This window comes from Pelophylax lessonae, assembly GCF_965119305.1.
Source record: "Pelophylax lessonae genome assembly, chromosome: 2".
Taxonomy (NCBI): Eukaryota; Metazoa; Chordata; class Amphibia; order Anura; family Ranidae; genus Pelophylax; species Pelophylax lessonae.
Genome location: NC_138769.1, coordinates 140,796,684 through 140,810,143, shown reverse-complemented (window position 1 = coordinate 140,810,143; position 13,460 = coordinate 140,796,684).

Here is a 13,460-nt window from a genome sequence, read left to right as displayed (position 1 = left end):
ACTGGAATAAATTAGATGTATTTCCATTAAAGCTTGAGTGCTCAATGCCTGTACATCTCTTGGCCAGCGAGGGGAAATTCACTACACAGGGGGAGTTAGGACTGAAGGGTCGTGAATCATCTTGCAATTGCCTCCTGACGAGATTGAGCTAACAACTTTTTTATTAAATGGGTAGAGGTATGATGTACCCGATATCCATTCACATAGGTGGGGGTCTGAGATCTGGGGGCCCCCTTGTTAAAGGGCGCTTCCAGATTCCGATATGCCCCCCTCCACAGACCCTGAAGACCACAGCTCAGGGTTGTCCCCATCAACATTGGGGCAAGGTGCTTTGGGGTGGGGGGCCTTAAAGCACCCAACCCCTCCATGTTGAGGGCATGTGGCCTGGTATGGTTCAGGAGGAGATAGTGCTCGCTTGTCCCCTCCCCTTTCTTGCCCTGCCAGGCTGCGTGCTCGGATAAGGGGCTGGTATGGACTGGGGGGGGGACCCTACGCCTTTTCTTTTCATTTTTTTTCTGTTTTGCCGGGAGTCAACAATACATTACAGCCGCGAGCAAGTTTAAATTACATTTTTTCGTTTAGAAACAAGCTACATGCATCGTACAGATGTGCTACTTTACAGGCACATTAAGGGGACCACCCCCAGGAATGATAATTAAAAGATTTTTTCATTTTTATTGTTTCACTTTAAGCATCATTAAAATCACTGCTCTTGTAGTACCTAGATCTCCATACACCTTTTTTGGCAATAACTTGCATATAAGCCTTTAAAATTAGACTTTTGATTTTTCATGTTCGTGTCCCATAGACTTTAATAGAATTTGCATGTTCGCTAGAACTGTTCCCCTGTTCGAGATGTTCTGGAGCGAACCAAATATGAGGGTGTTCGGCCCATCACTAGTAGGAACATACCATTGATATCTAAATGGTTATTGACCTAGTTCGTATTGGTAGGCTGCATGTTCTCTGTTACTTTTGCCTGCCTAAAAAACATTGATAATGTATATATTTTTCTCACCAATAGATTTTCCAGTGTGACTATAGTATTTTTTTGCCTAGGAAAGAGAGGGGAAAAGGGCAGAGGAAATTATTAGAAAATATTAAGAAATAGGTTTGAGGAAGATGCAGAGGAAGGGAGTTAGGATAGAGGGTTAGGATGAGAAAGAAAAATGGGTGGAAGGTTCAGAGAGAAGGGTTGGGGAGTATCCTTTATAGCTGTGACGTGATGTGATGTTATTTTTAAAAAATTACTTATTTTGAAATTAGACTAAGTTACGGGACACAGTTTGAGAAGCCCAGGTGGCTGTGTGTTGGTCTAGCCCAGGGTTTTTCAAATCCGGTCCTCAAGGCACACTAACAGGCCAGGTTTGCAAGATAACTGAAAAACATCACAGGTGATATCATTTTCTGCTCAGTGATTGCAGTACTCTAGTCTGCATCTCCCCAAGGTAATACCTAAAATCTGGCCTGTTAGTGTGCCCTGAGGACCGGAGTTGAAAAACACTGGTCTAGCCTATCCTTTTCTGCTGTTAAGAGATTCTCTTGGTACACAATTGAGGCTCATTTTAATGTCCATTCTGTTAAATCTGAACATCATCCATAATAACGTGATAAAAAAATAATATTTAGCAAAGAAAATACATTCTAAAATAATAATTATGCTACCAAAATTAGTGTGTGCTGTAAATTGCCTTCAGCATTGCTCCTGTTTCTTCTTACTGGAGGCTACCATTTTGCTCAAGCCCAGAGCCCATGAGCAGCAGTAAACCATAAAGCGGAACTAAACCCATAGATTTAACAGTTTCAAAAAAGTTACATTCCTGGAATGCCAGGATTGCTAACTGTCACATTTGCTTGTTTTCTAAACCAAACTGTCAAACCTTTAACCACTTGCCGACTGATGCACGACTATTTACTGCGGCAGTCTGGCTCTCCTGGGCAAAGCAACGTAGGGCTACGTCGCTCGCCCAGGAGCCTCTAGGGGGCAAGCGCGCGCCGCCGGAGGCATGCTCCCACCCCCGTTCGTTCCCGCACTTCCCCGCACGAGTGACCGGTAGCTCCAATGTCCGCCGGTTCGCGATCTCCCGCTGGAGAGGGAGAAAGGCAGGCGGCTAATGTAAACAAAGCCGTCTGTCATTCTCCCTGATGTAAGTGCAGAGACTATATGATCCTACTATGTAGGATCGTATGTCTCTGTTGTTATATCACAAGCCACGCCCCTTTACAGTTAGAATCACGCCCCTAGGGACACACTAAACCCCTTGATCACTAATAAATGTGTCATTTTTACAGTAACAGTGCATATGTATAGCACTGATTACTGTAGTAATGTCACTGGTACCCCCAAAAGTGTCAAAAATGTTAGTCAGGGGTCCGATCTGTCCACTGCAATGTTGCAGTCCCGCAAAAAAAAATCGCAGATTGCCGCCATTACTAATTAAATAAAAAAACAATAAAAATTACATAAATCTTTCCCTTAGTTAGTAAATGCAATAACTTTTGCGCAAACCAATCAAAATATGCTTATTGAGATTTTTTTTTTTAACAAAAATATGTAGCAGAAAACAAATTGGCCTAAAATGTTAAAAAATTTTGATTTTTACATTTTATTTGGGGAATTTCATATAAAAGTTTTTGAAAAATATTGTTATTTTTTCAAAATTTACGCTCTTTGCTTGTTTATAGCGCAAAAAATAAAAATCGCACAGGTGATCAAATACCACCAAAAGAAAGCTCTGTTTGTGGGAAAAAAAGGACGTCAATTTAATTTGGGTACAGCGTCGCACGACCGCGCAATTGTCTGTTAAAATCACGCAGTGCCGAATCGCAAAATAGGCCCTGGTCTTTGAGCAGAAAAATCCTCTGGGGCTTAAGTGGTTAAAAGGCTAGTGTCATAACTGATCACATGTGCACTACCATGGCAGTTGCAGATCAAACAGAAGCAGCTGCCTTGGTTGTAAAGGATAGGAGGGTTTAATTACGCTTTAAGGCTGTTAGCAGATCTTCCTCTAGAAAATCATCAGTGCTTAAAAGTGCCTAAAAATGGAGAGCAACTGAGCATGTGCAGAGCAGAGTGAGGCTGTGTATTACTGGATTATAACCAGTATAGGCACTTATTTTTAATGTTTTTCATAGCTATACCTGCAAAAGGGGCTAGTCTAAAGTGATCTAGAAGGACCTAATTTTCTGACTAAAATTCCACTTTAACATCGGAATCTGGGTAGATCATCAGTGATGAGAGATGACAGCTCTAGCCACAGTTAAAAAATACTGTATCAGTGGACATCCTTTTTGGTGAGTTTGGATCCATGGAGCATAGATAACATTGTAATTTGAGTTTTGTTATAGATGTTACTCTAAAATAGATATGTAGAATAGATTTCCAGAAATGTTTATTCAGGAGTCAGGAAATACTTTGTTGCCCACTGAAAAGGTAAATTGACAATTTTCTAACTTCAATTATATTTTAGTTTTGTCCTCCTTTTAGCTTGGTGGCACATAAAGCTGAACTACAGGCTAAACACACAGAATAACCACTTGACCTCCAGAAGATTTACCCCACTTCATGACCAGGCCATCTCTTGCTATATTGCAATGCATTATTTTAACTATCAATTGTGCGGTCATGCAACGCTGTACACAAATTCAATTTATATCATTTTATTCCCACAAATAGAGCTTTATTTTGGTGGTATTTGTCTGCCACTGGGTTTTTTATGTTTTGCGCTCAGAAATGTTTTGAAGACTGAAAATTTTGGGGAAAAAAAAAAACAATATTTTTTACTTTCTGCTTTAAAACATTTCCAGTAAATAAAAATCTAATCTAAAATATAATTACTTCATAAATTTAGGACAAATTTACTGCTACATATTTTATATATTGGTTTAAGCGTAAGTTATAGCATCTACAAACTATGGTATTTATACTGAAAGTTTTATTTATTTAATCATTGTTTTACTAATAATGGCAGCGATCAGCAACTTATGGCAGAACTCTGATAGTATGGCTGACAATCTGATGCTGACACTTTTGACACTTTGTGGAAACCAGTGACACCAATACAGTAATCAGTGCTAAAAATATAGACTATCACTGGACTAATGACACTGGCTGGGAAGGGGTTAAACATCTAAGGCAATCAAAGGGTTAAATGTGTCCCTAAAGACATTGCAAATGTTTTCAAGGATTACTATGAATCCCTCTACAATCTAGCAGACTCGGACCCTGACAACCGACCAACAATGCCTGACATTGACGCCTTTCTTAATAAGATTAATTTGCCATCCCTGACGGAAGACTCTCTTATGGCTCTGAACGCACCAATCACTGACAAGGAGGTCCTGGATGTTGTCCGCTCCCTCCCACTTCATAAATCCCCGGGTATTGATGGCTTTTCGGCCGAATACTACAAGACTTTTGCTCAAACCCTTGTGCCTCATTTAACCACCGTATTCAATACCACGGCCCAATCAGGTTCCTTCCCTAAAGAAATGCTTTTAGGTTTAGACCAAGTGGGCTTTGTTAAGGGAAGACAAGCCCCTGACGGCATGGGCCGAATGCTCAATCTTCTCAGGCATGTTGAACTTCAGCGCGTTCCTTCCATTTTTGTGGCCTTAGATGACGAAAAGGTGTTCGATAGGGTCCATTGGGGGTACCTCTCCCGAACCCTGAGTAAGTTTGGATTTAAAGACCAGATACTCTCAGCAATTATGTCATTATACTCAACCCCAGCGGCGTGTGTGTACTCGGATGGCCTACTATCTAATCCTTTCACACTCTCTAACGCCACTAGGCAAGGATGCCCGTTATCGCCTAATCTGTTTTCTTTGGTTATTGAGCCTCTGGCAGAAACCACTAGATCCAGCCCATTGATTAAAGGTATCACTATTGGCCCTATGCAACATAAATTGGGATTGTTTGCGGATGATATTATCCTCACTTTATCTGACCCCTCCGATTCCCTAAGCGAATCCTAGCAACATTCAGTGCAGTCTCGTTATATAAGATTAATACTAGCAAATGTTCAGCGCTGCCAATTAATGTCTCCCCCGTGGAATTGGAGATGCTCAAGTACGTGTTTCCCTGCGACTGGGACTCGACATCCATCAAATACCTGGGTATTCAATTGACTTCGCCGACCGATAATCTCTATAAATATAACTACGTACCATTGCTGGAGCAAATAGAAGAGGAATTTTCCTCTATCAAAAAAATCCACTTGTCATGGCTAGGCCTGCATAGCGGCTTATAGGATGCAAGTTCTGCCTAAGCTTCCTTACTATTTTAGAACTTTGCCGACACCGTTGCCACCGGGGTTCTTTGCTACACTTGCTAAATCCCTGAGACTGTTTTTATGGAGTGGTAAACAGTCACCCCAGGATCTCCTTGACTAGGTTGTATGAAACAAAAAAATATGGGGGCGTAGGCCTACCTAATGAAAAAAACCTACTACTTGGCAGCTATTTTGAGTCAGGCTAAATACTGGTTCTCCGTGCAGGAGGACAATTTATGGAACCAAATTGAACATTACGTTGCAGACACCCATGACCTCCCGGCTTTGGCGATGGCCAGATGTTTAGATTGTAATATTAAGATTCCACCTTACCTGACCATTTTAGCTACGGTTTCAGCTTGGTCCGCACTATTGCAGCAAGACCTAGGAGACGTAAACTGTGTGTCTCTCCAGATCCCGACTGCTAGCTACCATTTCCTGATTCCAGGGCTATCTACTTACCACTGGAGGAAACAAGGTCTGAACTTCCCCCCTGCGTCACTTTCTGACCCTAGCTCAATGGAGGTTTTGAACCTCTCCCAAATCAAGTCGTATAATAGTTCTATTATAGGCTCCCTGCTTCGTATTCCGGTAAAGCTATGGCAATACTTAATGAATAAGTCCTCTCCTACATGTAAAGGTATCTCTGTATTTTATCCCATTTGCAATCGCCCGGAAGGGTTTAGGAAATCTCATACGATACTTAAATGGGAAACAGATCTGGCACGGTCTTTTTCGGTTGCCCAGTGGCTGGCAGCTTTTAAAGCTAATGCTACATCCTCGGCATGCGTCAACCACTGGGACAATGCGCAGAAGATCCTGCACAGATATTATATGACCCCACATAGGCTACACCTGATGGACGACACTCTGTCAAAGTGGTGCTGGAGAGAGTGTAGACAAGTTGGGAATTTACTACACGTGTTCTGGGATTGCCCTGTCATTCAACCTTTGTGGACACAGATTGCATCTATTATATCAACGTTAAGTGGGAAAGCATTCATTATGAACCCTGCCTTAGCTCTTTTGAGTGTGGGTATAGACCAATTTCGAGCTGAATGCAGAACGATAGTAGTCCACTTACTATTTGCAACTAGAATACCTTTGGCAAAACACTGGAGAACAACTTCTCCCCCCCAATATAGGGGAAATTAAACATAGAGTCCATTATCAGTATGAAATGGAGAAACTCCTGGCGTACAAAGAGCACAAAGCTTCTTCATTCCATCACAAATGGAATGCATGGCTGACAATGTTCCCTGACGTGGACTAGTTAATGTGAATTAAACACATGGTGTAGACATATAATGCTTTTGTCTGGTGTCCTCTGGTGGTGCAAGTAGACCCTCCCCATTTTCCCACCCCCCTCCCTCATCTACCCCTCCCTCATCTACCCCTTCTTTTAATTTTTTCCCCTCCTTACTTTGCTATTGCTGGTTATGTACTATGTTGAAAGTTTACCTGATGGACAGCTAATTGCCTCCCTTACAGGAGAGCTTTTTATTTTTCTTTAGTTTGAATGTTACATTGTGAGGGGCTCACCACAAGCTATGGGTCTACATCCCAGAGTGAGGGGGCGAGCAGTGGCAGTTCGCTTCCTCCTGCTAGCAACACTGGGGAGTACCTGTTCACAGTATGTTCCCATTGGGGGGACAGGTAATCCTCCTTTTATCTGCCCACTCCGTCCGGTATCTAGACTCATTCCTGCCCATGGTTTCTTACTGTACTACACTTGCTGGTTTGCCTATTATACACACACAGTTGAGTAGCACCCTAATTCAGGGAGCTCTCAACAGGCCTTTTGCTCATTGCCCATGTTTCACTGTTTGCACTTTGACAGCTGCCGTTACTGACTCTGTTTATGTAACTACAGTCTTTTCTTACTATCTTGTTGTTATTGTATTATCTGCAAAACTTTCAATAAAAATTTATGTTTAAAAAAAAAAAAAGGGTTAAATGTGTGACTGACTAGTGTTTGTGTACTGTGAGATGCTTTCACTAATAAATGTGACGGTTTTTATTCCCTGCCTTTTGGGAAACAAAAACTGGTGCATCCCTGCTGACAGGACAGAGCTCTGTTTTGTTTCATAGACAGAACTCTGTCCTGTCTTCCACCTCACCAGAGGGCCTGCAGTCATCCATTTGCTGGCACCCGCTGATCTACTTATGCTGTGAGTAATCACAGCACACCCGGGGCATCCACTACCAGGAAAAACAGAATCATGAATATAAACGTGAATCTGCGTAGCTGGCCTGCATTGTAGCAGTAAAGCTTCAGTGCGCAGTCGGCACATGTGTGTGTGTGTGTGTATGTATATGTATGTAACCCAGGGGAATCCCTAAAGTGTAATATCCAGCAGCCCTCCAGGGAGCAGTGCTATATATATATATGTGTGTGTGTAGATGGATAGACAGACAGACAGACAAAAAAGAGAGGATTTTGGGACTTTAAATGAGGTACTTATAAAGAAGACACCTCCATCCCTACTGAGGTTCAAAAAATGGGGGAGAGGGAAGGGGAAAAAATAAAATTGTAAAAAAAAGGGTATATGGGGGGGGGGGGTTAGGTTGGGTATGAAAATATTAAAAAGGAGAATAACATATTCATGCCAAGTTGCCATGGTAATAGCAACTAATAATATAAGTTGCCATGGTAATAGCAACTAATAATATAGGTAAGAAAAAGGGTTAATTAATTACATAGTTGCCATGGTAATGGCAGCAGTAAAATAAAAACATATACAAATAGTTCCCGGTACAGACTATACCATGGTTTGGCATTATCGCATGATATGGCAATTTTGTGTAAGTAGACAGAATGGATCTTTTTTGTCCTTTTTACCTCAATTTCTTTTGATGCAGCAATGATTGTTTACATTGGTACCTCTATCTATTTTTAGATTTAACGCTGCCTCTGCTCCTGAGGAAGTGGTCTTGGACCACGAAACGTGTAGAGTTTTTTTAGACGCAGCTTTTTCTCATTTTACAACATTTTATAATTGCTGTCATCATCAATTATTACATTTTATGTATTATGAATATACATTGTTATTGTTATTTATATTTTTCTATATTTACATGAAAAGTCCTTATCCATGCAAATATATGAATTACTATGTTTATGCAGGTGTATGAAATTGTTACCATTTATGTTGTATATGCACTGGGGAGGGAAATGGCTAGATGGGCCCAATTTGGACATGTTCACTTAGGGGTGTACTCACTTTATTTGCCAGTGGTTTAGGCATGAATGGCTGTGAGTTGAGTTATTTTGAGGGGACAGCAAATTTACACTGTTATACAAACTGTACACTCACTATTTTACACTGTAGCAAAGTGTAATTTCTTCAGTGTGGTCACATGAAAAGATAGAATAAAGTATTTACAAAAATGTGAGGGGTGTACTCACTTTTGTGGAGTATGCTGTAGATGATGCAGTCCTGATTACTTGTATTTGTCTCCCCTATGAGGAGGAGCCGCTGATCGGCTCTCCTCGCCTCACACACTGACAGTGTGAGGCGAGGAGAGCCGAATAACGGCACTTCCTCATTTACATGTGACCGACTGTGATCGGACACAGCCGATCACATGGGTAAAGAGTCATGTCATTGACTCTTTACCGAGATCGGACGGTGGGTGGGTAGCAAGTGGTTAAGCAAACATTGACATTGATAAGTACAGTTGGGTGAACAGTTCGGCCCGAGCATGAGTTCAGGCCAAACATTGGCTGTTCGCTCATTCGGCGAACACCCAAATTATCAGGGTGTTCAACCATTTGTTCGGCCCGCCGCACAGTGCATTGGAAGCCCTAATTGACTGAAACAATGAAAGTCTTGCCTAATCAGGGCACAGAGCACTGTCAGAGCCATAATTGGACACTGTGATGATGACTTTATCCAATCATGGCTCATTGCTCTTAGTCCCACCCCACACTAAAAAAAATATTCTTCCCATTGCAGCCATTTGCAGAGTGATATTGGCATGGAGAGATAGAACAGGGCTCTGTTCGGTGCCACTAGTGAGTTAGTGTGCTACAGTGAGCTATTGTGATTCTATTGTGAGTGTAGAATGTCAGTTTAGTGTGAATCTAGTGATAGTGCAGTGTCAGTGTAGTGGGACGGTTAATTTTTACTTTCAGTGCGTCATCAAAGATTTACTGCAGTATATTGCAGTGTGTTATTACACGTTTAAAGAGGAAGTAAACCCTCCTCTGACACTTTTACCTATAGGTAAGCCTATGATAAGGCTTACCTATAGGTACTGTAAATATCTCCTAAACATGTACCGTTTAGGAGATATTTACCTTACATGCAGCCAGTGACGTCACTGGCACATGCGCTCTGAAGGAACTGCCGCTGGTGCCGTTTCTTCAGAGCCCTGTGCCGTAACTGTCGGATCCCGCGCGTGTGCGCGGGAGTGACGTCACCTTGGCTCCGGCCAATCAGATGGCCGTATCCCGTGATCCCGGAAGACAGGCGACTGGACATGTCGCCCGTCATACAGGTAAGTGGGTGGCACAGCAGGGGCTCGTTCTAAGGAAAGTATTTCATAATGAGCTAGTATGCGATGCATACTAGCTCATTATGTGTTTCTCTTACAGGTTGCAAAAAAAAAAAAGTTGTATGGGTTTACAACCTCTTTAACTATGTATATTTCAGTGCAGTATATTTCAGTACGTTAGTGCATGTTTACCACAGTATATTGCAGTGCGTCAGTGCAGTTTTATTGCAGTAAATTGTAGTGTGTCAGTGGAGTGTGTCTGTGTAGTGAGTACTCGTGTTAAAGTGCACCACACATCACTTTCCATTAATTAAAGTGCATCCACATACAGCTGCAAGAAAAAGTATGTGAACCCTTTGGAATGATATGGATTTCTGCACAAATTGGTCATAAAATGTTAAGCTGATCATCATCATCTAAGTCACAACAATAGACAATCACAGTCTGCTTAAACTAATAACACACACAGAATGAAATGTTGCCATGTTTTTATTGAACACACCATGTAAACATTCACAGCCCATGTCTATTGATAAGCTAGTTTGGATGGTGATTTGTTACTAATTGCAACGGTATGGGAATACTCTTACAATGTTTCTCATATGGACATTTAAGAACTAGATCCTCCTAGAAATCTGGAAACTGAATGTATAAATATTTTAGTTTTCCTTAGTAGGAAATCTTCTAAAATAATAGTACAACATGTCTGACATACATGCACCTGGCATATCTATATCTATACAGTATCATATATACAGTATATACCTTTTGCCACTAGTTTCCTAATAAACAGTGCTTGTGATTTAACAAATGTGTTATTATGTAATGATCTATTTCAGGAGTGAAATAACTGCGCACAGCAAGCAAACAATGCATGAAATGTACGGTGTTCACAAATACACAGGCATACATCAGGATAACATACCACAGATGGGACTACAGATGGTGTTGCAATAATCTCCTGCAGGGATGCTTCTAGATGCATGAGTTTTCCATTTCTACATTCTATAAACATTCTACAAACACATTCTATAAACACATCTATGGAACAATAGCTAAACTCTACTTTCCCATGTATGAGTAACCTGTGACAGGTTACTGATACATAGGAAAGTTATGCAAAGTAAACAGGGGTAGATGATCTTTGCATTATGAAATTGAGTTCATTTGTAAACCTAAAAAATGTATAAAACATTTTTAATTAACTATTTAAGTAGTGAAATTTCATATCCAACAATAACTAAATGTTAAAATGTCTGCACACTTGCTTCTACAAGGAGGAGATTTATTTTTGTAAATGGGTAGTTGAGAGAGACTGAGAAAATATAAGCTGAAATTGTATATCAAGTCAACATCATTCTGATTTTGGATAGAGGCAAAAAAGGTTAGTCCTCCTGTTTGGTTTTAACTGCTATCCGGGGCTTCATTAGAGAGATTTACCCTCACTTTCTGTCTTGATGGCAACAGTTTCCCCAGAAAGAAAGTAAGGCGAATCCTCGATAGGGACACAGACAAGGCTTATAATCGTCCCTTGTTCTTCCAAAGAAAAGCATTTTTGTGCCTGTCTGTGTTGCTGTAGCAGCCTTTCCCCCACTTAACCACTTCTGGACTGGAAGGATTTGCCCCCTTAACCACTTCCATACCGCCTCATTGTAAAATGACGGCGGCAGGAAGGCTTTACCGATCCAGGCCAACGTCATATGATGGCGGCGCTCTCCCCGCTACTGCGCGCCCCCGGGGGCACGCAGCGCGGCGATCAGGAATGAGGCTCATCCCCCGGACATAGCCCATCCCCGATCAAGGTAAACAGCCAATGCAATTGGCTGTTTACCACGTAATCGGCTGTGTCAATCACAGCCGATCACATGAGCGGCTCCAGCGCGAGCCGCTCGTCCTCCCCTCAATGGCGCGCAGCGCGGTGATCAAGAACGAGGCTCGTCCCTCAGACAGAGCCCATCCCCTATATAGGTAAAGAGCCAATGAAATTGGCTTTTTACCATGTGACGGGCTGTCAATCACAGCCGGTCACAGAATGGCAACAGAGAACACAGTAACTAGCTGTCACCGTGTTCTCCTCCTCACACACTGATCCAGTGTTAAGAGGAGATTGTGGTAACAGCTAGTTACCAATTACAGTGCACCCCAAAACACACTGATTGCCCCCCCAATAAAAAGGACCTGTCACTAGCCCATCAAAGTACCTGTCATTAGCCCATCAAAGTACCTGTCACTAGCCCATCAGAGTACCCGAGTACCTGTCACCAGCCCATCAGAGTACCCGAGTACCTGTCACCAGCCCATCAGGTACTCTGATGACAGGTACTCGGGTACTCTGATGGGCTGGTGACAGGTACTTGGGTACTCTGATGACAGGTACTTGGGTACTCTGATGACAGGTACTCGAGTACTCTGATGGGCTGGTGACAGGTACTCGGGTACTCTGATGGGCTGGAGACAGGTACTCTGGTACTCCGATGACAGGTACTCAGGTACTCTGATGACAGGTATTTGGGTACTCTGATGACAGGTATTCGGGTACTTTGAGTACCTGTCATCGGAGTACCTGAGTACCTGTCATCAGAGTACCCGAGTACCTGTCTCCAGCCCAGAGTGCCCGAGTACCTATCTGCACCCCGTCAGATTACCCGAGTACCTGTCTCTAGCCCATCAGAATACAGAGTACCTTTCTGAAGCTCATCAGAGTACCCAAGTACCTTTCTGAAGCCGATCAGTGTACCTAAGTACCTGTCTGCAGCCCATGCCTCCTAGATTATGTGTTGGGGTGTTTGCTTTCCAAAATGGGTTCATTTTGTGGGGGTTTCCATTGTCCTGGGGTTACAGGGCCTTCAAAAATGTGATTGGTTGTAATGAAATGATATGTGTAATTTATGCTACTAGAACATCTGACGGTGCTCCTTGCATGTTGGGCCTCTGTATGTGGCTATACTGTGACAAAGTCTCACATTTGTGGTATCACCATACTCAGGAGGAGTAGCAGAGTGTATTTTGGGGTGTCATTTTTGCTATGTACATGTTATGTGTTAGAAATATTTCCATAAATTGACAACTTTGTGTAAAAAAAAAATGCGTTTTCATTTTCTTTCCACATTTTCCAAAAACTTGTGGAAAAAAATGACATGTTCAAAAGACTCACTATGCCTCATAGAAAATACGTTAGGGTGTTTGCTTTCCAAATTTTGTGGGTAATTCTATTGTCCTGGTGCTCCAGGGTCTTCAAAAGTGTGATAGGTCGTTAGGAAATTATATGTGTAATTTATGCTCCTAGAACACCTGACGTTGCTCCTTGAATATTGGGCCTCTGTATGTGGCCAGGCTGTGTAAAAGTCTCACACATGTGGTATTGCCATACTCAGGAGGAGTAGCAGAATGTATTTTGGGGTGTAATTGCAAGTGTGCATATACTGTGTGTGAGAAATAACTTGTAATTATGACAATTTTGTGTAAAAAAAAATATTTCTTAATTTTCCCAAGAATTGTGGGAAAAAATTACAACTTCAAAAAACTCACCATGCCTCTTACTAAATACCCTGGAATGTCTGTTTTCCAAAAATCGGTCATTTGGGGGGTATATGTACTGTCCTGACTTTTCAGGGCCTCAAGAAATGAGATAGGCCGTTGGTACATCAGGTGTGATCAATTTTCAATTTAGGCACCATAATTTGTAGA